This window comes from Mustela lutreola, chromosome 17, assembly GCF_030435805.1.
Source record: "Mustela lutreola isolate mMusLut2 chromosome 17, mMusLut2.pri, whole genome shotgun sequence".
NCBI classification, from domain to species: domain Eukaryota; kingdom Metazoa; phylum Chordata; class Mammalia; order Carnivora; family Mustelidae; genus Mustela; species Mustela lutreola.
In genome coordinates this window covers 36589034-36616836 of record NC_081306.1, presented here as the reverse complement: position 1 = coordinate 36616836, position 27803 = coordinate 36589034, and the positions used below count along the sequence as shown (strand labels likewise).

At 39.0% G+C, this 27803-nt stretch overlaps 1 protein-coding gene and 1 pseudogene across 3 annotated transcripts in view; both read right to left on the bottom strand.

The window, feature by feature from the left end:
• Window positions 1–27803, bottom strand: part of SDK1 (sidekick cell adhesion molecule 1) — an 867118-nt gene that overhangs the window by 560694 nt on the left and 278621 nt on the right. The gene's annotated exons all lie outside the window — the stretch shown is intronic.
• LOC131819411 (glyceraldehyde-3-phosphate dehydrogenase-like) lies at window positions 18100–19358 on the bottom strand (annotated as a pseudogene).

Here is a 27803-nt window from a genome sequence, read left to right as displayed (position 1 = left end):
TTGTTCTTTTCTAAATTTCTGGAGGTAGGAATTTAGATTATTGATTTGAGACCTTTCATCAAATTTTATGTATAATTTAGTACTATAAATTTCCCTTTCTGAACTATGTTAGCTGCACTGCCCATACTTTAATATGCTGTGCTTTCATTTCCATTTGGTTCTAGTATTTTGTATTTCCTTTAAGATCTCTCTGACCCATGTATTATTTGCAAGTGTGTGATCTCATTTTTACGTCTGGAGGTTTCCTGCTGTCTTTCTCTTACTGATTGCTCATTTGCAGTGTGTCAGAGAACACACTTTGAATGACTTCAACTGCTTTAAAAGCACTAAAGTCTGCTCTACAGCCCAGGACAGGCTCCACCTTAGCAAGTGTCCTGTGAACTCTACTACTGTTCCGTGGTGTGTCTTAGAAATGCCAGTTAAGCCCTGTTGGTGAATGGGTTGTTTGGCTCTTCTCTATTCTTAGAGATCTTCTGTTTAGGCCATTACCCTGTCTAGGTTCAGCATCAAGGTCCTGGCCTACTTTTGTGGGTTATAGTTCCAAAGACAGCCTAATTTTCATAGCCTTTACAGTGTTCTTTTCGTCTGCTTTATTTATCTGGTGCTGGTGGGACTCCCTAGGGTCCTGCTGGTGCAGAAAGACTTTCCCCAAGCCTGGTTGCCCCATGTCTCTCAGATCAGGCCCACATGCTGGAAGAGGCTTCCCTGGCCTAGTACTTATTGTGACAGGGTCCCCCCTTATCTGTACCTCCTGGCCACCAAGTGTATCTAGGCAGGAAAGGATTGGGCCACTTCTGGTGGTGGTATCCTGTAGCAGGAGCTGCCAGATGCCCGGGTGTCTCTCAGTGAGAAGAGGTGTCTCAGCCCAGCAGGGAAGGAGATCGTGTACCCTGGTGGATAAATGGTGGAGTGGATCCTACTATCCTCTCTTGCTACCAGTGCCAGGCTTGCTCCTGTCCGATCCAAGGAAGGAGGGGGGCCCACCTGAGCTGCCTTCTGTTGCCAGTTTAGAGGTCAAAAATATCAGGTCTGGCTGGCTCCTCCTGGTGAGGGGAATGTGACAGGCCCTGACACTCTATGGTTCCTCCAGTGCAAAGGCCCCAACCTTTCAGAGTCCTCTTTCTTCGTCTCCTGCATTATTCCTAGGGTTTACAGTTGTAATTAGTAGAGAGGAGGAAAGAGAAAGAGATCCATGCTCTCTTGTCCAGACTAGAAGTCACAAGTTTCTAATTTGAGTCTGAGATTCATCACTGGAACATAACAGTCTCATAGACTGCAGTGAATATGAAATAGATGCCACATGTAAAGCTCTTAGCTCGCTGCCTTCTATGAAATAAGCACTCAGAAAATATCAGCTACAGTTCCACAATAGAGAGCAATAATTAAGTTTTGTGAAATAAAATGTATGAATAGAAAAGGCCAGAAGGAAATCCATTAAATAATTATACTTCTAGACGGTAGGATCATGAGTACTTTTAAATTTTCCTCTTTTATATTTCTCCGTGTCTTCGAAATGTTCTACAATTAAACAGGTTTTAGTTTGAGGATAAAAAATGTTTTAAAAAGAAGTATAATCTAAATGTGCACCTTATCACTCTTAAGGTACTTATTTAAATATCTTCTGCACAATCTTCAGACACAGTGAGGAAGATGATGAATGCTACAGTAAGGTCTAAACCAATCTTCCCTTTCTAGGTTTATGAGACAGAACAAAATGACTGGGCTTTGTTTTGAGAATGCAATCATTATTGCAGTCTTTCATTTCCCTTAACCCCTGGACTAACCTAATTAGCAAACTGCATGACAGCTAAGATAAACAGCTTCATATGATTCATAGCCATGAATAAGGTTAAGATCCTACTCCGTGGTCAGTCCAGCTCAGAAACATTGCTTGCCATCCACTCAACAGAAAGGAGCTCTCTGAAATGAGATCCGCCAAAATGAACATAATTATCTGTAAAGAGAAAAATATGTATCATGAACTAAAATACTGGCAAATTCTGCCTTCCTTTCAGACTGTGTCAGCTACGATATGAAGGGAGAAGAGGCAGGTAAAAATCCGGCAGCCTCCAGAGAGTGGAGCGATCCCACGAGCGTTCACCCAACAGAGAGATCCCGAGGCCCTGGGACTTGATTTCAGCTCACCGGAAAATCCCATCTTAACCAAGTTGTACCAAACTGAAACCAATGCTCAGTTGTTTTTTTTTGTTTTGTTTTTTTGTTTTTCCAGTTAGATTAAAAGATTTTTAAAGCTTGATAACAAAACTCACAATTTATTTTTGGTCTAAATCCATTAAGAAAAACTTTCTGGACGAAAACTTTTAAAGTTGTTTGTTATATAAAACTTCTAACTTTAGGGGGAAAGCGAGGTCAGCTAAATCGATGCTTCTGGTTTTATTTTTGGATAGCATTAATTCCAGAAAAAAGGACAGAGAAGGCATGCAAGCAAGCTGGAAGTTTAACTGACTTGAAAATTATTAGCATAATGGTGTATAAATATATACATAATTATCCCATTTTGAAGCAAGAAAACTTCAGTGAAGGTTGTGTCCAACTTTAGGCTTGCTTGACCTATAAAGTGATGGAGAAACACTGCAGCTGACTTCCCATTTGGGTTTGAAAACTTTTACCAGGATAATCTTGGCAGATTGTATTACACATGAATATTAAAAATTCATTTTATTTCAAATATCATAAAATAGTACACAGATGCTCATTTTAAATAATTCACATACCCATCAGGTGCTGATATAGTAAAGTAATATGACCTATACTAATAAATATTGCATCATCAACACAGATGTGCTGCTTCTTTTTTTTTCCCCCCCGGGTTGTAACTCTTAAAAACATCTTCTCCTAGCCAGCACCCGCTGTAATATATAAAATACAAAAGAACAAAAAGGAAAGAGCTTCTTTAAACAAACAAAACAAAAATTTAGTTTGTATGATTTGAAAGTAGGCAAGGCTACTAAATAGGTTGTCGTTTCTCCTACTATGCTAAATTAAAATTGTTAAAAGCTGGTTGAGTTTATCCAACACTTGTATAATTTACTTTAACCTTTACTACTTTTAATAATCATGACTGGTAAAGGAAGGTTTAAAATAAGCCTATGTTCATTTCAACTAGACTTTTCAGCAATATTGCTCCAAAAATTATAAAAACTATTAAATTATAAAAACCTATCTTTTATAGAGTACAACATTTCTTAGAAATACCAAAACATGAAAATAGAGAGGTGCCAGAGCAGCTCACTCAATAAACATCTGCCTTCGACTCAGGTCATGATCCCAGAGTCCTGGAATCGAGCCCTGCTTCAGGCTCCCTGCTCTGCCGGAAGCCTGCTTTTCCTTCTCCCATTCCCCCTGCTTGTGTTTCTGTTCTCACTATCTCTCTCCCTCCCTCTCTCTCTGTATCAAATAAATAAATAAATAAATAAAATCTTAAAACAAACAAACATGAAAATAGAAGGAAATATGACAGGAGTTCTTACAAGCAATCTTTTCTTTCTTAAGCCATCACCTGCACAGTAACATTAATAATATCACATAAAGCCTTTCAAATTTTACTTTACATTTTAATAACTATAGAAAGTTCCTGAACAGATCTGTCAAGTGGATATAATCAGTACAAGAGAATCTCCAACTTGTTCTACATGTTCTAGAAGTTCACCTTTAGTAGCTATCCATCAAACATAAGGATGAAAACCAAACTATTATGTCATAGGTAGGCAAAGAGGTATTATAATTAACAATATTCCGGTAAAATCTAGGAAGGCATAACAGTAAGTATCCAGCAATAACTAAGAAGAGGTTCTGTGGGTGGAGGGAACGTGAGACAGGTGCTCTAACCAAGTCTTCCTTGGAACTACTCTAACTTAATCCCTAGTAACATGTGCAGTAATCACAATTTTCTTTTTGCCGTAGAACACTGATTTTGAATATACGAATTCATCTGAAGAGTACATTAGAAAAAGAAAGAAAATGCAAAGAAGTAAAATATAAAGGTTTAAAAAAATCCCAGATGCTGATATATTGTGGATTTAAACATTGCAAGATACCAAAAACTTGCAGCCTTTCTAATAAATCATTTATAATCTCTGCTATCTCGATATATAGACATATATGCTGAGATACATATATACATAAATATATTGAGATATATATGCATGCATATATTTATATGTAAAGCTAAAAATTCACACTGACTTCACAAATATCATCATCCTGATAACCGTGCTGTTTAACATCATATTTTTTATATATCTAAATATACATTTTTAGATGCAGATTTCAGGAGACTGCAAATGAAGCTGCATTGTTTTGTTTTAGTGTTACATGTACTGAAGTAGAATCTTTTCCATCCTGGCTAAATTTAACTGGCCTATGCAAAGAAAAATAAGTCATGATTCCACTCTCCGTTTGCATATTAATTGGTCTGCAGTGAAGAGAAGACAATAATAAAAAACAATGCCTTAGTGTGCATTAATAAAACGGTTTACAGAAAGATCGGCAGTGTTATTATTCACGGCCAACTTCGACAATGCCTGTACTTTTCACATTGTAGTATAGTAGATTAAGTCAGTGCTGAAAAGTAAAAACCACCCCCCCACACGCCCCGCCCAGAGACCAGGTAAGAGATCACAGGATGCAGCCGCCCTAAATTCATTCTGGAGTGCACTATGATTGACGATGCACCTCCCCCCTATTTCACAAAGAATACTGCAGGACATAAAACTCCCTGCTTTGAAAAGAACTTTATTTTCCTTCGCCACAAGGGATAATACTTAGCACAATATATTATTTTAAAATTTTAAGTAATATTCAACTCACAAGGAATTCTATGCACATCAAACATGTCATGAAATGTCATTGTTTCAACTCTGTCTCTTGTTGGTTGCGGATGAAGGTTCAAAAAGTATGTGGAAGAAAAATAAAGAACACTGTATCAACACGGTGGCAGCTTCCACAAAGAGAATGCTTCCTTACAGGAAGACAAGAATTCACAGGAATCACATTTTATCCAGTAAATTCTTAATTCTATCAAAAAGAACTATATGCATGAAAGAACAAAACACCAGAGTCTTAAGATGGTCCATATTTTTATAGAACTTGGAAATATAATGCACTTCTACTGACTAGATAATGGAGATCAACAGAAATCATGTGGTCACAAACTTTGCTGAAAGACAGAATTCAGAGACTGTGAGGGCAGAGGGCTTCTAGCCTCAGCACCTTGGCTACAAGGATTCTATGGAAAACAGAAACTTACTGCTATGACTGGATCTTAACAGAGCCCTTTGAAAAATGCTAGAGAAGGAGACATATGGCTCAGAAAAGTGATAAGATTTTCTTCATGAGCTTATTAATATGTTAATTCATAACAGATGATAAAAAGGATATAAAATATCAACTCTGTATTTTACAAAAGCCCAAAGTTCATTAGAAACTGGCCAATATAAAAAAAAAAAAATAGGGATACAATACTTCTAACAAATGAGGATCCATCTTCAACAGAAAAATAGTAAGTTGTTGAATTCACCAAAAAAATAAAATTATTCAACCCACGCAGCCTTTCTGAAAAGTGATTATGAAATTCACTTCCAAAGTCTTCAAAATGTGAGTATCCTTTGACCCAGCTATTTCACTTCTAAGAATTTGCTCTAAGCAAATTAATAATCATGGCTCCACTTATCAATTTATATATTCATCACAGCATTATTTATAATGACAACAAAATGGAAACAGTCAAATGTTGAGCAACAAAATGTCTCTCCTTTAGGAAATGTAACACAATGACATCTAACAGCTAAAATGTAGCATGTGGCTTTGGAGTAAGTCAAACCCAAACTTGAATTCTGTTTCTATGTCTTGCATATTTAGAATATATAGAATAAATTATCTGAAATTGATTTTTGTACATAGGGTAAGAAGAGTGCCTAAAATTATTTTGCTCCAGAAGTATGGTCAGTTGTATCAATGATATTTATTAAATAAACCACCTTTTCTGAACTGATTTTTGCCAGCATGATCACACATTATATTACCTGGATCTCCATTCAACTGATCAATTTCAATGTTAATTCACACTTATTTAATTGTGGGAAACTGACAGTACATAGTGCAGGGTTTATAACTGTCCTACACTAAAAATTTTTTAAGAATTTGAGGGCAAATTTTTGGATTTACAGTGGTACTTCAGGAACAATTTACCTTTAAAAGGATAAAACAAAAAACAATGGTGGAAGACTTTGGCTGTACTTTCTAATACATTCTTCAACAAGGACATGTGAGTCGACCTGATAAGGGAAGGTTCTGAGAAGGAGGTGGCCAGGCAAAGAACAAAGTAAGGAAGTAAAAAGCCACCTTCCAAGGCTAAGGTGTATCTGTGACTTGAGAGTGATGAAATATGCTCACATCTTCAAACCAGTTAATGTTTTTAGTTTCCTATCCTTGCTTCCTTTACAGAAGCTACTACTATTCTAGCCAATCAGGTAAGAAATATGTAAGACATGCATGTTACAAGATGATGCAAAGAGCCAGTCAAGATGAAGGGACTAGGTAATACTATTATACTTAATATTATGAACTTGGTCAGGGATTCTCAATCTTTTCAAGAATGAGGATCCCTTTTTTAATGTCAAAAACCTAAACTGAACTCATATGGTAGTAACTTGCCTTTTAGTATTCACTGGTTGAAAAATACATAACAAAAACTACTAAAATTACAGTAAAGCTTTTATATAAATGGACTATATTACTCATAATGGTAGTTGATATATACAATTATACTTTATAATCGACAGCTCAATCTATTACCCAGATATAGTCTTTGCCCAAGATACATTTAAAATCCAATTTTATTGTCAAAAATAATTTATTTACCAGATAAATCGCCCTGACCTATAAAATTATTCCACATTTTCTATTTAAATCGATAAAAATTATTACTGGTAAATTATAATTTTTATCTAATCTCAAATATTGGGCTATTAAATCACTTAAAGTAGAATAAAATGTTAATACTTTACTTTCAATATTAATTTCTAAACCTACTATTAAGTATAACTCTGAAACCCTAGGATTAAACCATAATAAAAATATCTAAAACTCAAGAAAGGACAAGGTCGCATGCCTTAAAAGAAAAATGCTAGTGCTGGTTAACTGTGTATTAACATATATACTCTACATTTTTAAGCTGAGATTCTCAGAGATTTTCCTCACCAATCTCATTTGGTTCAATTAAAAGTGCCCATCCCCCAAATCCATCTGTTGAAAACTGACCCCCAATGTGACAGTATTAGGAGACAGGAGCTGGGGAGGATGGTTAGGTCATGAGGGGGGAGGTTTAGTGCCCTTATTTATAAAAATGACATCAGAGAACTCCCTTGACCCTTTCACATGTGAGGTCACAGTAAAAAGATGACCACCCATGAACCTAGGAAGGGGACCCTCATGAGACACCAAATCTGCCAGTGCCTTGATCTTGGACCTCCCCGCCTCAGAACTGTCAGAAATATGTGTTTGTTGTTTATAAACTACCTGATCTATGGTAGTTCATAGCAGCCTGAACAGACTAAGAAAATGACTTTTTTGTTTCTTGCTGGTATTTATAATTTTATCTTACTGAGATGATGAGTTTTAAATGCTGGCAAATGAATAATTTGTACTTTTCATTTTACCAAACTCTAACAGGTAGGTAACCTGATATTGAGGCCAGTGGAAGGATAAACTTTGCTCAAACGCACTAACATTACAGATTTCTACATTTCAGGGTAGTACCCCAGCAGTAAGACAGTTCTTCCTCAAAGAATGACCATTTCTTGGGACGCCTGGGTGGCTCAGTTGGTTAAGCAGCTGCCTTCTGCTCAGGTCATGATCCCAGCATCCTGGGATCGAGTCCCACATCGGACTCCTTGCTTGGCAGGGAGCCTGCTTCTCTCTCTGTCTCTGCCTGCCTCTCTGTCTGCCTGTGCTCACTCTCGCTCTCTCTCTCTCTCTGACAAATAAATAAATAAAATCTTAAAAAAAAAAAAAAAGAATGACCATTTCTTCTTGTGAAATGATGGTCTTTATGCAATACACTGTGGGTCAAGGCTACCCAAGCAGCCCACTGCAGCCTGTCCTTCCCTGAATTGGAAATGTCCCTTTCACACCTCTGGCACTGGGCATCTGCCACACTTATGCTGTTCTTTTCTTTCCAGGTCCTGCCCACCACTCCCTTGCCCAGTACCCTGTGTACATCTAATACGAAGTAAGCATTCATGGTTCATAATGTTGAAGAGATTGTAAGACAATATTTTTACAGAGCCTTATTTTTTTAATGGCTCTGTCATACACTCTCATCTGATACCACATGAGCTAAATCGATTATGACCTTCATTTTCCACAAGAAGGACACAGAGGACTAGGGGGGCTGAGTATCTTACATAAAGTTAAATATTTCTTAGGTAGCATCATGGAGCTTTAAATGCATATATTTCTAACCTGTTTCCATTGTCTTTTCTGGACATCAGTGCTGGTCAGAGTGTGGTCCCCAGGGCAACAGTCTCACATGTCCTGGGGACTTGTTAGATATGCAGACTCTCAGTCCCCATGCCCAATCCCCCAAACCAAGGTCTGGGTATTGGCAAACGCTCCAGGCAGCTCTGATGCACTCTCACATTGGAGAACCACTGCTCTACATTGCAAGGGCCGAAAGTGTGTCTAATTATGTGCAGACTTTATGAAGAGTTGTTAAATTCTTTAAATAACTAGACTATACTAATCTAGTATTAGTATACTAATACTGGCCTCATCAAGACGGAGCAGAGCAGGGACAGGAGTTCTCAGAAGTGCCATCTTGCTTCACCAGCCGCCATCAGCAGCAGTACCCCGAGCCAGATCATGAAATGCTGAGCATCCAAAGGGGCTGCAGGCCCCTGGACACCATGGGAGAGGGCTGCCGGCTGGTTTGGTTCAGTCACTGAATGATCGCATGGTGCTGTGAGCAATGTGCTAGGTACACAGAAATGGCCCCTCATCCCTCCTTGAGAAGTTCATACATGAGTGGGAAAAAATACACACTAAGAACTAGGATTTGGATTAAGCCTTGAAGGATGAAGAGTATAGAGAACTGAGAGTTCTCGCAGCGAACAGCAGCAGCCCTACCTTGCTAGAATCAACTCCACATTCATCCTTTCTTTTCCCCCAAATTTTCAGTCATGTTGGCCTAAAATTGATTGCTAATGCTAGGCCACCTGGCACTCTGCGAAACTGTTTGTGTTGCACACCGCTGCAATTTTCCAAACCCCTTCATCAATTCTCTGCTTTCCTGTTTAATTTTTTTCCCATCCCTAATAGCTTTGACACCAGTGATTGTTTTCTTTCTGCATAATTTGGAAATGTCTCTAGCGAAAAGCTATTACCGATCAGTTAAAATTCCCCCCTGAAGTTAGCCTTGTTTGGAAGATGTCTGTAATGCGTGGTTTCAATCCTGCTGCCCACAGAATATTCCAGGTCTATTGTGGGACTGTACTTCCTGCCCGCTCCGTAAGGTATGGCTCCTCAGCATTGTCTGCCTAGGACTGCACCGGGCAGAAATCCCCTCGCCCACCCTCAGTGGATATGTAGCCTAAGTATGAAATAAACTGAAATTTTAAAAACTGAGAATCCTCAGGCAGCGCTCCATGGGCACCCTGCTCTGCCTTTAAGGCTGCTGGAGGTCTAATGCTGCTTGATCCGTGTCACTTCCTACACTGCCTTGGCTGACAAAATGCGCTCTGCTCTAAATTAAGTTGCAAAAGAAAAAAAAAAATGTCTTTTGAATTATTCTGGCAGTTATAAACTGTTGGAAACCAAGACGGATACATATGGTCCTTGGAAGGTGAAGAATTCTTACAGAACTATACTAGAAAATTTATAAGCAGTCAAGCATGTCTCCGTAGGCATTTAAAAATGAAATTGATGCTATAAAGGCCAGATAGTCAAAAGCATTTACTAAAAGAGAAAAGCCTTTAGCCAAGGGTAACATAATTTATGAGCAAAATAATTCAAATACAAAAACTATACAATTGTTACGGTCGAGGAAGGAATTAAACATGTTGAAAAGAGCAGAGATGGCAAGTGATAATCACCTATGTAGAAATAAGTGGTCATTTCTCAAAAATAAAATAAAGTCTTTCTTAATGATAAAAAAATAACAGTTTGTATAATTCAGATTGCTGTTGGTATTTATACTATCAGGTAACCAATAAATGAATATTTTGAAGTAATTTAGAAACTAACATTCATTAAATGCTCTAGGGGGAAAAAAAAAGATCTTTTTGAACAGAATAAACCAAAAATGAAATTCAAACAATGTGAACATCAACAGGATTTAAAATGCATTATAAAAACGACATTCTTCTAACTCCTGTCCATGTCTGTAAGCCTGTATGCCACAGTCTCAGAAACATACTGAACGCCATTCCAAAGCTTTTCTCAGAATAAGCAAATGGTCTTAGAGATCTTAAGACTTGCCTTTGTGTGGTTCTGGGTCCTCTCAATTCCCTGCTATCAGAAGTGGCCACTGGAAGGGTCCATCTAGTCAAGTGCAGGCCATAAGAAAGGGGTCACCTCCCACCCACCCTGCCTAGCCCACCCTGACTGGGCTGCTTTCATACTTGAAAGCTCCATCTCTTTTTTAAGAACAGCTGTCCAACAGGGTAGGAGTCGGACCTTGTGGCTTTACTCTCACAATCACAACAGATAAGGAATGTGTTCATCAAAACTAAACACACAGAGTAGAACAGGGAGGCCAAGGAGAATGGCACCTACTTCTTGAAAAGGCCAAATCCGATCACAAATGCCATCTCAATGATAACTCCTCTATAGCGCTATTTCAATTTTTCTTGCTTGTGGTAGAAACATTATTTTATCAATTTTTAAAAATAAAAATGAGGAATAACCCCAGTTAGCTTGGTGACATAGCTCAACACATGTTGGCAGGAAACTTGGAAAGACAAATAAGAATCACTCTCAAGCTTGCCCCAGACACAGCGGGGAGAGCAGCAGCAACAAACTCGGACTCCCACAAAAGTTCCTCTCCCCCAAGGAGGCTCTGGGACCCGGAGTGAGACAAGCTCTGAGGGGACAGAGGATGCTCTTGGTAAGGGCCCCCCATCCCCTTACTTCTGGTCCCCTTTTCAGGGAAGCTTCTGATGCAAGGGTAAATCCTTTTTCACTTTCCTTCTTAGAAGTCTTCCTTTGTCTTTGATGTTTTTTTCTCATTTCTCCATTTGCTCTTTAAAAAGGCCCCTTTTGGAGCTCTTTGCCTTCTCTGAAGACACTTGTAGTAAAAACAGAATAAAACAGCCTTTTAAACAGAACAAACCAGTGATCACCAGGAAAGAAGCTGATGAGTGAGCTAGGTGAAGGGAATTTAAGAGGCACAAACTTCCAGTTATAAACTAAGTAAGTCACGGGGACAAAAAGTACAGCATACAGAATATAGACAATAATATTGCAATAACGTTGTATCGTGACAGGTTGTAACTACACTTAACCGTGGGGAGCACTGAGTAATATATAGAATTGTCAGATCAAACTCCTGCACACCCAAAACTAATGTAACACTGTATGTCCATTATGCTTCAGCAATAATAATAAAAAATCTAAGCCTACCACATAACTTTCAAGAGAGGTTTAAAGAGAAATAATACCATATCACCAGTAACTACTGCAAGGCTTTTTTAGAGATTAAAATATCTTCTGTTTTCATATTTTAAATATTTTTCTTTTAATATTTTTATTGACTACAATATTAATGCTACTTTAATCAAGCAATACAGCATGGACAAGTTGTGAAATGCTAACCTACCATATGTCAGGCATGATAACATTTACTGGGCAGACCAACATGCTTTCCCATCTCAGCCCTTGCTAGATAACACAGGCCTGTACAAAGCAGGGGCATGCTCATGAACTCTACAAAGCAGAGGTTGAACAGGATATTTTTGATAACACTGGATCACCCTTCCAACATTCTTGTTGGGAGTAAAAACAATGTTCTAAGCTGTTTTATGTGAGGCTTTCATAATCAGATTTATGGACAATGCTTTTACTCATGGAACATCTAAATTATGTAATATCAGGTTCTGACATACTAGAAATTTATCAGAGATTATTTAAAAAACTCTCATTGTGAATGAAATTTCTAGAGTTTGGCATTATCACTGAGTACTTATCCAGCAATTAAATTTTTATATTTAAAATTTTTTTTTATTTTTTTATTTTTTTTATTTTATTTTTTTTTTTTTTAAAGATTTATTTATTTATTTGACAGAGAGAGATTACAAGTAGGCAGAGAGGCAGGCAGAGAGAGAGAGAAGAGGAAGCAGGCTTCCTGCTGAGCAGAGAGCCCGATGCGGGACTCGATCCCAGGACCCTGAGATCATGACCTGAGCCGAAGGCAGCGGCTTAACCCACTGAGCCACCCAGGCGCCCCTAAAATTTTTTTTTAAAGATTTTTTTTATTTGACAGAGAGAGATCACAGTAGACAGAGAGGCAGGCAGAGAGAGAGAGAGAGGGAAACAGGCTCCCTGCTCAGCAGGGACTTGATCCCAGGACCCTGAGATCATGACCCGAGCCGAAGGCAGAGGCTTAACCCACTGAGCCACCCAGGTGCCCCTTAAATTTTTAAAAGAATGTGAAATATGCAAGTTGCTGCAGCCACTTTGGAGAACAGTGTGGAGATTCCTCAAGAAATTAAAAATAGAGCTTCTCTATGACCCAGCAACTGCACTACTGGGTATTTACCCCAAAGATACAGATGAAGTGAAAAGAAGAGGCATTTGTACCCCAATGTTTATAGCAGCAATGGCCACGATTGCCAAACTGTGGAAAGAACCAAGATGCCCTTCAACGGACGAATGGATAAGGAAGATGTGGTCCATATACACTATGGAGTATTATGCCTCCATCAGAAAAGATGAATACCCAACTTTTGTAGCAACATGGACAGGACTGGAAGAGATTATGCTGAGTGAAATAAGTCAAGCAGAGAGAGTCAATTATCATATGGTTTTACTTATTTGTGGAGCATAACAAATAGCATGGAGGACATGGGGAGATGGAGAAGAGAAGGGAGTTGGGAGAAATTGGAAGGGGAGGTGAACCATGAGAGACTATGGACTTTGAAAAACAACCTGAGGGTTTTGAAGGGGTGGGGAGTAGGAGGTTGGGGGAACCAGGTGGTGAGTATTAGAGAGAGCACTTATTGCATGGATCCCTGGGTGTGGTGCAAAAAACAATGAATACTGTTACGTTGAAAATAAATTTTTAAAAAAGTATAAGAAACTAGTTTAGTTTATGAAGGCTTAAGTATATATCTACTAGCCCTTCTTCCCTTGAAGATTCTTAGTTTTTGTTCCTTTGTTTGAATGATATAGTAACAATACATAAGGACATTTAGTTCATCAGAATTTTAAACTAAATGCCTAATAACACCGTGGGTTAATAGTTTATTTTCCTGAGTCATACACTAGAGTGTTATCTGTACTATGGAACTAATTCAATCTATGTCAACAATCATTTGTTGAAAAGCTCCCCTATGTAAGATACATGACCAGATGCAGAAATTAATCATACACATATATCATATGAAGTGTGCAGTCTTGCTAAAGAAAAAAGTAAATCCCAAAATATCATTTGAGGGGCGCTGTGTTGGTGCAGTAGGTTAAGTGCCTGACTGGGTTTTGACTGAGGTTGTGACCTCAGGGTCCTGTATCCTGAGACTGAGCCTGGCATCAGGCACCATGCTCAGCAGAGTCTGCTTGAGATTCTCTTCCCCTCTCCCCGCCAATCACCTGCTCGCTTTCTCCATACACACACACACACACACACACACACACACACACTTGATAAGTGCTGTATCCATGGCACATACAAAGGCGTATGGGAATAACAATAAGCAAGAGTTAAGGACAGCTCTAACATGACTGACATTTTCAACTGTCCCTGAAACACGAGATCTCGGGAAAGAGAGAGAGTGAATGGGATGCTCACAGGCTGGGGCACACGCGTGAGTAAAGATGTGAAGGCATGGAGCACAGAGTGATCAGTGTGTGGTGTAGATGACACCCACTAACACCCACTGCAGCACTAGGGTAACAACAGATCAATCTGTGTAACTCTGAGCACATGGAAATGCAGGGAAGGAATGGAGTCGATGGGTTTTGTTTGACCGACTAGATAATTTCTAACTCGCACAAAGCACTGATTAATTTACAACTAATTAAACTTTTCATTTCAACAAGTGAAAACATCTTCTATTAGTCCAATACATTAGAGAGGATGTACTTTGTTATACTCAAGGATATACTATGTTCAGTTTTGACTTGAGATGCATATGTCACTTGAAAAACATTGATCAAGTTTAGCAAATAGAAATAATTATGACAAATGTTTGAGAGACTTTTGAAATCTGTTCTTTGGTAGATAACATGACAGAAAATTAATACTGAGACTTTAACTGGGCTTCCCTCCAATAAAATAAAACCTTCTGGAATAGGATCTACCATCATAATTCTCCTCAGACAGACAAGATGAAGGCTCATCCTTTCACGGTGAAGATATAAAGAGAGTGGTTTCCTTGACAGTTTCATGTAAATTCCTTGAAATATTTTAAATACTCTTTTAAAGTATTATATTACAGATATATGAGTAATGGTTTTCAAAATGTCAAATTAATTTATATGAACTTGGACTCTTTTTTGCAAAGCTTTAAGGAAATAACTTCAAAAACAAGTTTGATTCCATTGATGCCTAAGTCACAGTCTGGACGTGGGTACTTGGGCCAGACCAAAGCCAGCCACACAATGCTAACATGAATCCTCTGTATTCAAGATGGACTCACTGTATTCTCTAATTACATGATGTCTCCACACCATACATACACGTCACAGCAGATCTCCATCAACCTCCCCCAGATTTCTTGCAAGTTTTCCCTTCTTTAGATTCAAGTTCAAGTTCACTGTTCCTCTCTAGCTCTTTAACTGCTCTTTTTCAAGGCTGTTAAAGGATTCTCCTTCATCTACCTGCCTCTCCTAGGAAGGTTCCCAGCAGCCTAGTCCCCCTCCTGTTGATTAGCTAGAAACCACAATATGAAGGCTCACACACCAAACCTGACCCAAATCTCTATTTCAGTTTCCTCAAAGTATTACAAATTTAAGTTAAAAACAAAATCAAGATATTTCATGTTATGATTTAGAGTTTTGCTTAAATCTGACAAATTGAGAGCTTTGTCATCATGTCTACCGGCTGTGGCTGAGCAGCAACTGCCCCCATCAGATAAGGCTTGTGCTCTCCAACCAGTGCTGGCTACCCTGATGCTGAACCCAGCCAGCAGCAGTTTTCCATCCTAGAGTGGACACTCTTCACTCATCAGTTTGGATACTGCAATGCACCGAACTGATGAGCCGGCCAGGGCAATGTACCCAATAATTTTTGTAACCTTACTCATGCCCATGACTCACCTCAGTGTAGACGATCACCATGGTGATAACTGTCTCATTTAATCAGTCTATAATTGTTATTGAGCACCCATACATTCCATGAATTATGCCAGCTGCCAGGCGTTCAAAGATCAATGAGAGGTGCTTTCTTCATCTACATCTAGCATCATCCTGCTCTAGATGAGTATGCAGGGGGGGCCAGGCAAGAAATCAGTCTCTTCTGAGTTCCAGCCCACAGTCTCCAGACCATAAAGACCTTTCACATGGATCCTCTAATGGGGCAGCAGAAACTCAGCCTGTCCAGCTTAAAGCTCTTGCAAGAAGCCCCCTCCTGGGCACACGGGTGGCAAGGGCAAAAACCCCACAGCTCCTCTTTCACTTTCCCATTAAATCCCATAGAACCATACAAATAAAATTTTAAACCAGACATACACCACCAAGTCTTTGAAGGAATTGCCTAAAATGAAGCGTGGTCTTTTCAGCCATGCTGCAACATCTCAATAAGTAAGAGGATGCCCTAGCTACAGGGTCCCAAACAAGGAAGGAAACACTGAACTATTTGGAAACTAGGTGCCATAAGCAAAGAGGAAGGAACTACTGGAAAACCCCTCCTCTGGATCTTCTTGTACCCCTTGATGGTGGTAGGGAGGTTTCAACCCACAAACAACAAAACCAGAAGTCATACCATATGAGCTAAGCCACACCATTTAGTGACTAGGTTGAAAAGTCAGAAGGGGGCACCTGGGTGGCTCAGTGGGTTAAGCCGCTGCCTTCGGCTCAGGTCATGATCTCAGAGTCCTGGGATCGAGTCCCGCATCGGGCTCTCTGCTCAGCAGGGAGCCTGCTTCCCTCTCTCTCTCTCTCTCTGCCTGCCTCTCCATCTACTTGTGATTTCTCTCTGTCAAATAAATAAATAAAATCTTTTAAAAAAAAAGTCAGAAGGAAGATGATACCAATTTGGGAGACAGGACGAAAGGTAGGAAAAGGAATGCAACAAAAGCACCTCTCCAGGAGACCCCATTCTGCATCTCGATGCCTACAACTATAAAATTGTGCCAGCAGTACAAATGTGTTTGGGGTCTCTTTTTTCCCCCCATCTTTAGTTCCTGAAAACATTAGCCACCAAAGTAATTTCCTCTCAATAGGACTAAAGAGCTCCCCCTACCATGCCACCTCCAAGTCCATGACATTCTGGGCTGAGGAGTGTCTTAAATTCCTGTGTCCTAAACCTACCACAGAAGCTGTTGGGTTGGCAGATACAACAGGGCCATGTGGACCTAATCAATTCCCACACAAAAGGAATGAAATACCAATTCCTTGGTGACATCCAAGGTAGCTCACAGTGTGACACCATCCCCCTTTCCAGGTTAAAGGGGATGTACCTTAAGAATGAATAAGGATAAGTTGCTGACAGGGTAACAGGAAGATGGCTTGGAATCAAAATTACATTGATCTTCCGAAAATAACAGAAATTCAGTAGTTCTGAACTTACTTCAGAATTAATAGACGGAAACTTATTAAGAGACAAAACTAATGAAAGGATATCGATTCTTAGAATGATTTAATAAACAAATAGGTCTTCCAAGATAAAGACGACAGAATGAAAGCATGTATATACTTTTTTTGGAAACCTCAATGAAATGACAGTGAAGGGATTTTCTTTTAAAGGTAAAGGGAACAGAGGAGAGAATATAAGACAGATAGATAGAAAATGTTATAGTCAACAAAAGATGCCAGAATCCAAAGCTGGCAAAAGGGTATCTAACAGCAGACATGATTTAGGATGCAAAATCCCCAGTGGATTTCGGCAGCGGGGCTGACCTACCTCCCAGAAGAGTGTGAAGGACAAAATCAGGGGAGGCACAGCGAGCAACTGGATGTTCTTCCCCACTAAGCACAACCTGGTGCCTGCCCTCAGGCTCTCAGGACAAGCACTGAGATGTACATTCTGCAGAGGATAACACGGGACACCTGGGCTCACAGATATAACTCCAGGACAGTGGTGGCTGCCGACCTTCCTGAAGAGAAACTGAGAAGAACTCAGTTTCCCGGATAATGGCAGGCAAGCTATCACCCTCCACATAGGAGACAGAACCTTCTCCAGGCAAACTGACCTGCTTAATGGAGAAACACCTAATAACACCAAGATCTCAAGTCAAAACCCCGGACTCAAAGGTCCAGTCAGACCACCCCACAGTCAGGACTTTGGCAACCAGTGGCTTAGAAGAACATCCGACTCACAGAAGCGACTTAATGAATACTCAGCTAAAGCAAAACTGGAACCTGTCTCTCTCTCTTTTTTATAATGAACTTGTAGTTTGCTGTACTTCTCCATCCCAAGGCATCACAGTGCTGTTGTGGAGAACTCAGGTCACAAGGAATAGAGCACCAATTCCTTAGCATACCCTCCCAGGTACTACCAACCAGAGACTACCCCCCTTTCTGACCTTATTTCCTATCACAAGCCCTGTAAAAGCCACACATACTGGGCCAGGGAAAAGAGCTTTGGGCTGACCCAAACCTGAGACCAAACCCTGCTTCTGGCCCTTCCTAGCTGCATGACTTTGGACCAGTTACTTAAACATTAAGAAAAAGATGAATAGAAGGCATTTTTGGGGGGCGGGGGGGCTGGGCACAGTATACTTTATTGATGGTACATGACAAGGTAGGGCTCCCCAAGCCCCTCCCCTTCTTCAGGGGGTCTGGGATGGAAACAGTGGAGGTTGGGAGATTCTCAGTGTTTTAGGGGATAAGTTGGGGCAGGGATTCCCCAGCAGCTGAGGGCCTCTTTCTTCCTCTTGCTCTGGCTGGGGCTGGTGGTTCAGGGGGCTCTTATTCCTTGGAGGCCATGTGGACCATAAGGTCCACCACCCGGTTGCTGTAGCCAAATTCATTGTCATACCAGGAAATGAGCTTGACAAAGTGGTCATTGAAAGCAATGCCAGCCCCAGCATCAAAGGTAGAGGAGTGGGTGTCACTGTTGAAGTCGCAGGAGACAAGCTGGTCCTCAGTATACCCCAGTATGCCCTTAAGGGGGCCCTCTGATGCCTGCTTCACCACCTTCTTGATGTCATCATATTTGGCAGCTTTCTCCAGGCGGCAGGTCAGATCCACAACAGACACGTTGGGGGTGGGGGTGGGGACACGGAAGGCCATGCCAGTGAGCTTCCCATTCAGCTCAGGGATGACCTTGCCTACAGCCTTGGCCGCACCAGTGGAAGCAGGGATGATGTTCTGGGCAGCCCCTCGGCCGTCACTCCACAGCTTCCCAGAGGGGCCGTCCACAGTCTTCTGGGTGGCAGTGATGGCATGGACGGTGGTCATGAGTCCCTCCACAATGCCGAAGTTGTCATGGATGACCTTGGCCAGAGGAGCCAAGCAGTTGGTGGTACAGGAGGCATTGCTGACAATCTTGAGGGAGTTGTCATACTTCTCATGGTTCACACCCATCACGAACATGGGGGCATCAGCAGAAGGAGCAGAGATGATGACCCTCTTGGCCCTGCCCTTCAAGTGAGCCCCAGCCTTCTCCATGGTGGTGAAGACCCCAGTGGACTCCACAACATACTCAGCATTACCCCATTTGATGTTGGCGGGATCTCACTCCTGGAAGATGGAGATGGACTTCCCATTGATGACAAGCTTCCCGTTCTCATCCTTGACTGTGCCATGGAATTTACCGTGGGTAGAATCATACTGGAACATGTAGACCACGTAGTTGAGATCAATGAAAGGGTCATTGATGGCGACAATATCCACTTTACCAGAGTTAAAAGCAGCCCTGGTGACCAGGCGCCCAATACGGCCAAATCCGTTCACTCCAACCTTCACCATCGTGTCTTGGGCACGCGGCTGGCACTGCACCTGAAGATACGGCTGTCTGTCGAACGGGGAAGAGCAGAGAGCCTAGAAGGCATTTTTAAAATTGTGACAAAGATACACAAATACAGATATGTTTAATGAAACAGACACAGAAGAGTCCCTGGAGTGTGATTCCATTTATATGATGCTTGGAAAGAAACAACTAATCCAGAGGATAGATGCCAGATCATCAGTGGTCTGGGTGGAGAGGAGGGGTTGATTTAAACAGGATTTGAGGGACTTTTATGAGATTATTGAAATGTTTTACATCTTAAGTGCAGTGGATAAAAACCTCATCAAATGATATAGTTAAAATCTCTGCATTTATTATATATAAATTGTGCTTCAATTAAAAAATAGACTAGGAAAAATGATGATAAAATATTTTTAATGAGGTATGATTTAATAGTCAGTAAAGAATATGGGTTTATAATTCAATTAAACAACTGCTGATTGATAATTATTTCATAATAGCACGGTATTTTTATTAAAATGGATTTTCCATAATAAAATGTGAATTGTTAAAAATATGAAATATATGTAAAAGCACAAAGGAAAAAGTCACTTCAAATTCACCACCCAATATGTGCATTTTTTTTTAAAGATTTTATTTATTTATTTGACAGAGAGATTACAAGTAGGCAGAGAGGCAGGCAGAGAGAGAGAGGAGGAAGCGGGCTCTCTGCTCAGCAGGGACTGAGGATGCGGGACTCTATCCCAGGACCCTGAGATCATAACCCGAGCCAAGGCAGCAGCTTAACCCACTGAGCCACCCAGGCACCCCCAATATGTGCATTATTAACATTAGTTTTATTTAACTTCAGACATTTTTCCATGCAGATTTTTAAAAATCATTCTGCTAATATAATTCAAACATGAAGGAGGAAAATTAAGATTTAAGAAAAAAAAAAGAATTAAAAATTAAATTTCTTAGTAATTTGTAAATTACAGCTACCAGATTTGGGCTAGAAATATGTCCAGAAATATGTTTACATAAAGTCATTTCCAACATGTAAGGGGAAAAAAGTAAGTTGCTAAGTAGTATCTGTACTGTGATTTATGTACATATACTGACCCAGGCATGAAAAGTTTCTGCAAGGATGTACAGAAACCATTAGCAGTTTTGAGCTCTGTCACTGGAAACTTCTGTTTGCTTGTAATCTGTTTTGTTTTCATTGGAGGTGGGGGCAGACTTTCATTTTATACAATTTGATAATGTCTGAATTTTCCACCATGACACACACCCACACACACATATATCATTTGCATTACCTAATTACACATGTACTTTTTAAAAAAAAATTCCTATAAAGAAGTATTTTGTCATATAATAAGGGAATATTACATAGCTAACTGAGTAGTATAACTCAACTTAGAAAACAGTCTTCTTTTCTCCGGTCTTAGGCCAGCATCCTTTCTACACAGTAGCCACAAAAAACAAGGTAATCAAATGTTGTTAAAGTTAAGAATGAGAGTCATAAATTTTAAAAATGAAACATTCAACACTGTATACAATTAGAATAATATAAATTTTACTTTTAAAATAAACAGATAAACAAAGGATTCTTTATAGCCTACCACAGTTTGTTTTAATGTAATAAAAGAACTACCCACACTTCACACAGTCATACTAATGAAAAATAATGTCCAAGTTTTTTTATTTTATTAGCTTTGATAGTTCTGAAATAAATTGGTACATTTTATTAATTTAAACCATAATGAATTTTTCTCTTTACAAGTGAGCATCTATTAGTAAAACAATTTTGAGAAAATATCAATCACTACTCCTTCTATGAAAACACTGAACTTTCTTTGTGATATCTGCCTATTTTTTACATTGGCTTAAAACATTTAAATTATTTTTTGGGGAAAGATTTTACTTATTTATTTGTCAGAGAAAGCAAGAGCAAGCAAGCAAGCATACAAGAAGGGGGAGCAGCAGGCAGAGGGAGAAACAGGCTTCCCGCTGAGCAAAGAGCCCAATAGAGGACTTGATCTCAGCACCATGGGATCATGACCTGAGCCTAAGGCAGATGCTTAACTGACTGAGCCACCCATGCATTCCTATTTTTATTTTTTTGAAGATTTTATATATTTATTTTAGACACAGTGAGAGAGAGATCACAGAGAGAGAGAGTGAGATGGAGAAACAGACTTGCTGCTAAGCAGGGAGTCTGATGCAGGGCTCCATCCCAGGACCCTAAGATTATGACCTGAGCCGAAGGCAAATGCTTAACCAACTGAGCCACTTGGGTGCCCCTAAAACATTTAAATTATTTTTATGAAATAATTTCTCAACAACTAAGTATTAATAATGAGGAAAATGACCCATTATCTTATCATAATTAAGGGTCACAGTAATGAAGTATCACTTAGAAGGAGTCCTCAACCACAAGTAGGTAGCAATTCTACCAGAATAAGAAGCGTATATTGTAATTCATCAGTCTAAACCCAGTTTAACCTCTGAATTATAGTGAACTTTGGGGAAGGAGAATTGTAAAACTCCTGAAAACAAACCCTCCCATTCAAAACAAGGCAAGAATTCTACTCCTGATTTCCCCAACAAAATCAACCACACCACACAACAGATAACATTAATATTTAAAAATCAAAACAAAAAGCTTTCAGAAGTTATTAAGCCTCCTATGCTAATCCAATGCAATATCTAATATCCCTAGAATTTAAGTCTTTTCTTATGTTTAATTTAAATAGCTTTCAGGTTTTGCTAGTTAAAAATGGAAAATTTAATACATGAGAACTATATAAACTAACAGCTAGAGAACTATAATGAAATAAGATGGATCACTCTGGGGGAAAAGAAGGCATTTGACATCCATCTATGTGCAAAGAGTTTATAACCCACAGACATTGGAGGACAGCTTCCAACATAAAGGACAAAGACCAAAACAAACAAATGTAAAAAAAGAGTATGCAAAATAATTCAATACCCATTAATGATTAAAAACTCTCAACAAAGTGGGTATAGAGGGAAAGTATTTCAACATATAAAAGACCATATATGACAAACCCTTAGCTAACACTGTACTCAGTAATAAAAAACTGAAATCTTTTCCTCTAAGATTAGGAAGAAGACAAGACTCCTCACTCTTACCACTTTTATTCAACACAACATAGGAAGTCCTAGCCATAGCAATAAGATAAGAAAAATGATAAATAGCATCTGAATCAGAAAGGAAGAAGTAAAATTGCCACTATTTGTAGATGACATAATACTACATATAGAAAACACTAATGAATCTGCCTAACTGTTAGAACGAATAAGCACATTCATTAAAGTTGCAGAATACAGAATCAATATGCAAAAATCTGTGCTGTTTCTACACATTAATAACAAAGAAAGAAAAATTAAGAAAACAATCCCATTTATAATTGCATCAAAAAGGGTATTATACATATGAACAAACTTTTTTAAATTAAATTTATTTATTTTCAGCATAACAGTATTCATTATTTTTTTCACCACACCCAGTGCTCCATGCAATCCGTGCCCTCTATAATACGCACGACCTGGTACCCCCCCGCCACTTCAAATCCCTCAGATTGTTTTTCAGAGTCCATAGTCTCTCATGATTCACCTCCCCTTCCAATTTCCCCCAACTCCCTTCTCCTCTCTAACTCCCCAACCAAGGAAATGAAAGACACTGAAAACTCTAAGACAGCAATGAAAGAAACTGAAGAAGACACAAATAAGTAGAGATATTCCATGCTCATGAACAGGAAGAATTAACATTGTTAAAATGTCTTTACTAGCCAAAGCAATCTATACATTTGATGTAAATCCTATCAAGATCTCAAAGGCATTTTTTCACAGAAATAGAGTAATTTTAAAATCTGTATGGAACCACAAAAGATCCCAAATAGCCAAAGCAATCTTGGGGGAAAACACACACACAAATCCAGAAGTAACATCTTCTTGATTTCAAATTATTTTACAAAGCTACAAAAATAAAAACATTATGACACTGGCATAAAAACAAAATACAGATCAGTGGAACAGAACTGAGAGTCCAGAAGTAAACCCATACATATAGGAATAATTAATTTATGACAAAGGAGCCAAGAACATACAATGGGCAAAGGACAGTCTCTTCAATAAGTGGTACTAGAAAAACTGGACAACCACATGCAAAAGAATGAAATTAGGCCACTATATTATACAATATGCAAAAATAAACAAATGGGACTATATCAAACCAAAAAGCTTCTTCACAGTGAAGCAAACCATCATAAAAACAAAAAGGCAACCTACTGAATGGGAGAAGATATTTTCAAGTCATATATCTAATAACAGGCTAAGAAGCAAAATGTATACAGAACTCATACAATTCAACAATAAAAATCAAAGAAGCTGGGTGCCTGGGTGGCTCAGTGGGTTAAGTCTCTGCCTTCAGCCCAGGTCATGATCTCAGGGTCCTGGGATCAAGTCCAGCATCAGGCTCTCTGCTCAGCAGGGAGCGTGCTTCTCCTTCTCTCTCTGCCTGCTGCTCTGCCTACTTGTGATCTCTCTTTCTCTCTCTCTCTAATAAATAAAATCCTTAAAAAAAGTCAAAGAAGCTGACTTTAAAATGGGCATAGGATCTGAACATTTTTCAAAAGAAGACATACAGATGGCTAGTAGGTACATGAAAAGATGTTCAACATCACTAATTATTAGGGAAATGCAAATCAAAACCACACTGAGATACCACTTTGTACCTGTTAGATGGCTATTCTTAATATTTTGAGGAATCTCCACACTGTTTTCCAAAGTGGCTGCACCAATTTACATTCCCACCAACAATGCATAACAGTTCCCTTTTTTCCAGATCCCCTCTGATACTTGTTATTTCCTGTCTTTTTAATAATAGCCATCTACATGAACCAGCTATCCCATTTCTGGGTATTTATGGAAAGAATATGAAAACATGAACTCAAAAAGATAAATGTGCACCCCTATGTTCACTGTACTATTTACAATAGCCAAAATGTGGAAACAACTTAAGTATCCATCAATACATGAATGGATAAAGAAGACACACACACACATACACACCCACACACACACCATAAAGAATAATAAAGTCTTGCCATTTGCAACAATAAGGAAGGACCTTGAGGATATTATGGTAAATAAAATAAGACAGAGAAAATACCACATGATTTCACTCTTGTGTACAATCTGAAAAACAAACAAAAAAAAATGCAATATAAAAACACATAGATACAGGGAATAAATTGATTGTTACTAGAGGGTAAAGGGATTGGGATGGGTGAAATGGGTGATGGAGGTCAACTGTATGCTGATAGATGTAAACCATACTTCTAAAGGTGATGAATTTGTAGCGCATATAGATGTTGAATTATAATGCTGTACACTTGAAACTCATATAATGTCATATGCCAATTTTACCCTAATTAAAAAAAAAGATGTAAGAAGGAGCAGCAATGAAGGAAGAAAAAAATTAATATCCTAAAATTGCTAAGAAAGAAATACTGTGAAACACTGGATGGCGGAAGCCAAAAGATGGGCAATAGGAGAAAAAAATGGACTAAAATAGGAGGGTCACAGCAATCTCAATAGGAAACTAGCAAGAGCTCTAAAAAAGAGATCAAAGACAAAAAGACAAAGGAAACAGTCAACAAAACAAAGAGGCAACCCACAGAATGGAGAAAGATATTCACAAAAGACAATAAAGACAAAGGGCTGATATCCAGAATCTATAAAGAACTCCTCAAACTCAACACACACAAAACAGATAATCATGTCAAAAAATGGGCAGAAGACATGAACAGATACTTCTCCAATGAAGACATACAAATGACTATCAGACACATGACAAAATGTTCATCATCACTAGCCATCAGGGAGATTCAAATCAAAACAACATTGAGATACCACTTTACACCTGATAGAATGGCCAAAATTAACAAGACAGTAAATGATGTATGTTGGAGAGGATGTGGAGAAAGGGGAACCCTCTTATACTGTTGGTGGGAATGCAAGTTGGTGTAGCCACTTTGGAAAACAATGTGGAGATTCCTTAAGAAATTAAAAATAGAACTACACTATGACCCTGCAATTGCACTACTGTGTATTTACCCCCAAAATACAGATGTCATGAAAAGAAGGGCCATCTGTACCCCAATGTTTATAGCAGCAATGGCCACAGTCGCCAAACTATAGAAAGAACCAAGATGCCCTTCAACGGACGAATGGATAAGGAAGATGTGGTCCATATACACTATGGAGTATTATGCCTCCATCAGAAAGGATGAATACCCAACTTTTGTAGCAACATGGATGGGACCGGAGGAGATGGGACCGGAGGAGATTATGCTGAGTGAAATAAGTCAAGCAGAGAGAGTCAATTATCATATGGTTTCACTTATTTGTAGAGCATAAGAAATAACATGGAGGACATGGGGAGATGGAGAAGAGAAGGGAGTTGAAGGAATTGGAATGGGAGGTGAACCATAAGAGACTATGGACTTTGAAAAACAATCTGAGGGTTTGGGATGGGTGGGGGGTGGGAGGTTGGGTGAGCCTGGTGGTAGGTATTATGGAGGGCATGTATTGCATGGAACACTGGGTGTGGTAATAAACAATGAATTCTGGAACACTGAAAAGAAATTTAAAAAATAAATAAATTTTTTTAAAAAAGGCAGAAGATGAACTAATCAATGAACTAATACCAAAAATAAAAAAAAATACCCAGAACATCAATTTCTACATTTCAGAATAAGCAGAATACCTGGTACTGCTATTTTTCATTATAAACTTACATGTTAATTGGCTTTATTTCAAGAGTACATGCATAAACTTGATAAAAATCAAAAATATTTAAAGCATTGCTTACAATATAATCCCTTACTGTCTGGAGGATACACGTAATTTATTTTGACATCACCCTCAGAACAATAAAATTCACAAACTAAAGTCACATATAAGCTATCCCTTAACCTCTCCATTTCAAGTCACATTGTTTCCTTAAGTCTTTTCCTTAAGTCTTATTCAACTTGTCATTTTACATAGTAGACTTCACATTCTTCAGCCCTGTCTGTACTTTAAAATGGAATTCTAATCAGTCTCATCAGAAGCAATGCTCATTTTCAAGTACGTTGTAAGAGAGCAGTGGCAGTTACCTACCATATTGTATTCAGGGTTTTCACTATGTCCTACTCTACCTTTATCACATGGTTTGGGCTTGCTGTAACACTTGAATCATTTCCTTTTAGACCTAGACATGCATATCAACTATTTTCCATATGTATTTGGGTGTTTTTATTTTTCTACCCACTGGTATGAATTCTTTGCCTCAGGTGCCCATGTTTGTTATAATCTTTCCATATCACTCTTTATCTCCATATTTTCTCCATTTATTGAGCGCTTATATTGGCCAAGAGGATGGTGCTTTTGAGAATGATTACCCCAGAGGCAGGGAGCAGAACAAGGAAGGAAAAAAGGCATGAGATGACAAGGGACTAAACCAGGGCCATGTAACAGAGATGGAGAGGAGGGAAATTTCTAGAGGTATTGAGGCTGTAAACCAGGCAACGTTTTAGCAATTTTTAGAATGGAGAGTGTAAAGAACTTCAGGATGATTCTCCAGTCTACAGGCTAGGTAAAAGGGTGAGTAACATGAGACCCAATGAGAAAGAACACAAACTATTTTCTTTTTCTTTCCTTTTTTTTTTTTTTTTCTTGGTACCTACCAAGACTGATGACAATGTTCATAATCACTACCTGGAGTTAACATTGTAGTTACAGCAGAAAAGCTCTGGGATTGGAGACAGGATACCAAGTCCTAAACCCAAGGTATGTCGGGTCTTAGTTTGTTTACATCAGGGAGATTTCCAGAATGTTCTCTTAAGGCTCAGTTTACTCACATGGGAGGGAAGGTGAACGTACCAGGTAAGGCCCAACATGCCATGAGTCGGTGATCTCTCAGCAACCAACCTTTCAGAACAAAGCAGTCTGGGGAAACATGAATAATAGACACAGCCAGTGGAGGAAAACAGCACTCTGACATCTCACTTGCTTCCCTGGACCCTCACTCTGATGATCCTCCTGAATTCTGATTTACCATAAACAGTAATCCCTAACAACTTGAGTTTCATAAGCCCCGAAGAACAAAAAGCAAAACCAGAGAGGGTACAAGAAAAGTTACCAGAGGTAGATACAACAGCAGGAGAAATGTCAGCTTATTAGTAATCTGACCACGAAGAAAAAAACTTAAAAGGAAGGATAACACTTAGCTACTTCATGTTAAAAATAGTGGCCCCAAGTCATCAGACAAAAAGGCTAAATTACATTGAATATCCTCTGATTAAGAAAATGGACAAATGTAAGAAGGTATAAACTGTATAATATATTTTATAAAGATTTCCATCAAAAATGGTTAGGTTTAAAAGATTTTAGTCCTTGAAGGTGTAAGATTCAGTTACCTGGAAAACTAATTTATGATCAGTTA